The sequence below is a fragment of the Galeopterus variegatus genome, unplaced genomic scaffold, assembly GCF_000696425.1.
Source record: "Galeopterus variegatus unplaced genomic scaffold, G_variegatus-3.0.2 Scaffold9356, whole genome shotgun sequence".
NCBI classification, from domain to species: domain Eukaryota; kingdom Metazoa; phylum Chordata; class Mammalia; order Dermoptera; family Cynocephalidae; genus Galeopterus; species Galeopterus variegatus.
The window spans coordinates 27,247-31,937 of record NW_007735467.1 but is presented as its reverse complement, the minus strand read 5'-3'; the positions used below and the strand labels follow the sequence as shown (position 1 = coordinate 31,937).

Sequence of the window (4,691 nt, the reverse complement as noted above, 5' to 3'; positions counted from 1 at the left end):
GTATCCTCTTATGTTGAGTAAGGTTTGAACGCTCAGAAAAGGCTTTGCCACATTCATTGCATTTGAAAGGTTTCTCTCCTGTATGAATTCTCTCATGACCCCAAAGGTGTGAACGCATCATAAAATCCTTACCACATACAGTACACTTATATGGTTTCTCTCCAGTATGGATTCTTTGATGCCTTGTGAGGTTTGAGAACCTGTTAAAGGTCTTGCCACACTCATTACATTTGTATGGTTTCTCTCCTGTATGAATTCTCTCATGACCCCAAAGGTGTGAACGTGTGGTAAAATCTTTTCCACATTCACTACATTTGTAAGGTTTCTCTCCAGTATGTATCCTCTTATGTTGAGTAAGGTTTGAACGCTCAGAAAAGGCTTTGCCACATTCATTGCATTTGAAAGGTTTCTCTCCTGTATGAATTCTCTCATGACCCCAAAGGTGTGAACGCATCATAAAATCCTTACCACATACAGTACACTTATATGGTTTCTCTCCAGTATGGATTCTTTGATGCCTTGTGAGGTTTGAGAACCTGTTAAAGGTCTTGCCACACTCATTACATTTATAAGGTCTCTGTTCAGAATGAATTATTTGATGATTAGCTAAGACTGAGCACTGACTAAAGGCCTTCCCACAGTCACTACACTTGTAAGGCTTTTCTCTAACACGTGGTTTTTGGTGTTGTGTAAGCAAAGAAGGGTGCATAACAATACTCCCATATTTATTATGAATGTTGTTTTTGAAACTAGGACAAATTCTTTGAAGTGGTGAAACTGAAGAATGATATTTAATAGATTTCTCGGCTTGATTACATTCATATATTTTCTCTTCCATTTGAAATCTCTGTATTTCAGCCATATGTGACTGAAAGTGTAATACAAGCCTATTTTCTAAGTATTTCCTATACTTGTTTCCTGCATAGCCTAGGTTATCTTTTAGTTCCTTATTCCTTATACATGAATTGTCATATTTATAATACTGATACGCACTTCTTGCAAAAACATTTTGCTTTAGAGAAAAATTATTCCAGGATTTGCTATATTGTTGATCTCTTGTACCAGGGAGATTTTTGTTACTGGATTCAATAACTCCATTGTAATTTCTTTCTTCATATGTCCACTGACTCTCAAATTTGTGTATATTTTGTTGGACTTCACTAAAATAAAAATCATCAATATCATGGCCTTCATGTCTTTCCAAAATCAATGCTTGGGATATGTCTCCTTTATTAATGTCCTCTTTTACTGATAATTCCTTGGTCACACATCTAGTAGAAATATCTGGAAGATATAAAGAATCACAGATTTTCTATTAACGAGAGTTGTAAGATGGATATTTTATTCTGAAAACATATTACACCAAACAGAGTTATCTACCTTCTCTGCCATAGTCTGCAAATGTTTACACACAGAGAAAATAGGATTTTTCAATAAAGGAAGGGTGACTGCATGCAATTTAAATCACTTTCAGGGAAGGCTAGTTTCAAACATTCTGTGATCAAAAGTTACAGTAGACCTGAAAGAAGATAAATTTTTCCACAGGCTTTCCAAAACTCATTCCAACTCATAGTAGACATCTGGGTATCTCACATTTGAAAAGAAATATATATTATATCAAAGCTATTTACTGCATAATTATATACAATGTTAAAACAACAATAACAAAATATGTTTTTGAATACTTGTTACAAAATCATTCTATACCTATGCAAAATGGGTATTTTAAAACATTAACAATTAGTACACTGCAGTTATATTCCAGAATTTATACTAAAAATTAGTTATATTAATAATAAAAAGTAGCAAATATTTTAATAACCAAGGAAAAATCCAACAGCAAATGTAAGTATCCACATTTATAATATATATATAGAGAAAAATATGTTAAGAATCAGTGGCTTTGAAATAAGAGGTTAAGAGGTTCAGGTAAATATATAATACTCCTATTACAAATATTAACAATATGAAAGTGTAACATCAAAAATGAAGGAGCATGGAATTCTAAATGAGTGTCCTTCTATAAAAGCAGGAAATGAACTTGCAAAAAATGTCAGAATCAACTTTATTAAAATTTTGGAAATAAATTAAAAAATTCTAGCAACCAAGAATACTATTAACCAAGAGAAAGACAGTTGTTTTTACTTACCTGATCTCCATCCTCTGTTCCTCAGCTAAGCAGCCCAGAAGACCAGCAAAGGTTTCCAGAACCAGAGGGTACAGAACAAACCTTTTACTCAAAGAATTGTGTGCATTTTTTTGCTTGTTTGTTTGTTTTAATCTGCCTGGTAGCTCCCTGAAGATATGACTCAAAGTACTTTATTTGGCCTAATCAAAACTCTACTTGTGGAGGGTGCTAATCAAGAGATATTTCTCAAAAACATTTAAAGGAAAATGTATTAGCAACTGCCGCCATGGGCAAAGGGTAACAACTGGGACAAAGCACAGAAAAACTAAAAACTCTGAGGGAAAAAAAAATATGGGGAATGAGATTACATAGCTATAGTAAACAAAATAGTATGGTACTTGCATAAAAAGACACACAGAACAATGGAACAGAATAGAAAGCTCAGAAATAAATTCAAACATATATAGTCAACTAATTTTTGACAAGGCCACCAAGAAGACACCACAGGGAAAGGATAGCCTTTTTAATAAATGGTACGGGGAAAACTTGACATCCACATGCAAAAGAACGAATCTGGACCCTTATCTCATACCATACACAAAATCAACTGGAAATGGATTAAAGACATAAATGTAAGACCTGAAACTGTACAACTCCTAGAAGAAAACATATGGGAAAAGCTCTTTTTTGGATATCAACCAAAACCTCAGGCAACTAAAGAAAAAATAAACATCAAACTAAAAAGCTTCTGCACAGCAAAGGGAACAGTCAACAAAATAAAAAGGCAGCCTATGGACCAGGAGAAAATATCTGAAAACCATATATCTGATAATGGGTTAATATCAAAACTATATAAGGAACTCACAAAACTCAATAGCAAGAAAAATAAATTATTTAATTTAAAAATGGACAAAGAAGCTGAATAGTCATTTCAAGACATACAGATGGCCAACTGATAAATAAAATGGTACTCAACATCACTAATTATCATGGAAATGCAAATAAAAACAATGAGATATCATATTACACGTATTGGGAGGGCTATTATCAAAAAACAAGTTGGCAAGGGTGTGGAGAAAAGACCACACTTTTCCCACCCTTTTTTGTACACTGATGGTGGGAATGTAAACTGGTGCAGCCATTATGAAAAACAGTATGAAGGTTCCTCAAAAAATTAAAAATAGAATTACCATATGACCCAGCAGTCCTTCCACTGGGTATACACCTGTAGTGGATTGAATTATGCTCCCCCCGCCAAACTCCCTGAAGCTTGAATTGTGTCCCCCAAGTTTTATGTATTAGAAGCTTAGCCCCCACTGTGACTGTTAAGAGGGTGGGAGATTCTATTATAGTAATTGAAACATGGAGCCTTGAAAAGGTGATTGGGCTGTAGAACCCTGCAATAGTGAATGGATTAAAAATGGTGGTCAGGGGCATGGTTCTGAGGGCTTTAAAAGAGAGTATGTCTCTCTTGCTCTCTCTCTCTGCTTCCACCATCTTGCAATGTGAGACCCCAGGGTCACTGCGGCCACCACCAGATGGACTTTGGACTTATCAACCTCAGAAACTGTAAGCAATAAACTCCATTTTTTTTTATAAATCACCCAATTCCAAGTATTTTGTTATAAGTAACACAAAACAGACTAATACAATACCCAAGGGAAATTATATCAGCACCTCACAGAGGTATGTGCACTACCATGTTCACCTCAGCACTATTCACAAGAACCAAGACATGGAAAAAACTTGTTTTCATTAATGGATAAATGAATAATAAAAACAGTGGTATGTATATTCCACAATACAATGGAACATCATTCAGCCTTAAAAAAGAAGACACTTTCATTTGTGAGAACATGGATGAATAAACATGGATCACTATGCTAGATGAAGTAAGCCAAACACAGAAAGAAAATCACTGCCTGATCTCACATATGTGCAGTCTAAAAAAAGTTGAATACATAGAAAAAATTGGTGGAATGGTGGTTACCAGGGGAAGGGAAGGGAAGGAAATCTGAAGATGTAGGTCAAAGGGTACAAAGTTGCAGTTATGTAGAATGAATTAATCAAGAGTTCTAACATATAGTTAATATACTATACATTAGAAGACTATAGTTAATAATATTGTATCATATACTGAAAATTTGCTAAGAGAGTAGATTTTAGGTCCTCTTACCAAAAAAAATTTAAAAAGTAACTATGTATGGTAATGGATATGTTAATTTGCTTGACTGTAGTAATCGTTTCACTATGTATACATATATCAAAATATCATATTGTAACTTTAAATATATATATAATTTTTTTTTTAAAAAAACCTTACAAAATTAGTTAAGAGAAATCAACACACAGTTGCAATCAACAAGCAATAGCAACAAACCCTGGGGAGAGAGGAAATTATGATTACCAAAGTTTCAACATAGTCAACTGTCTAGTTTTTAACAAAATGTTACAAGGCAAAGCAGGGAAAGCAACAATAAAGTATGACCAATATGGAAGAAAATAAAATTAATAGAAACTATTCTTAACAATGCTCAGACATTGGACTTGCTAAACAAACACT

The 4,691-nt window shown here is 33.9% G+C and overlaps 1 pseudogene; it reads right to left on the bottom strand.

Annotated features, from left to right (window-relative positions):
- Window positions 1-7: 7 nt before the first annotated feature.
- The window catches only part of LOC103609218, a 15,020-nt pseudogene continuing 10,336 nt past the window's right edge, over window positions 8-4,691 (bottom strand).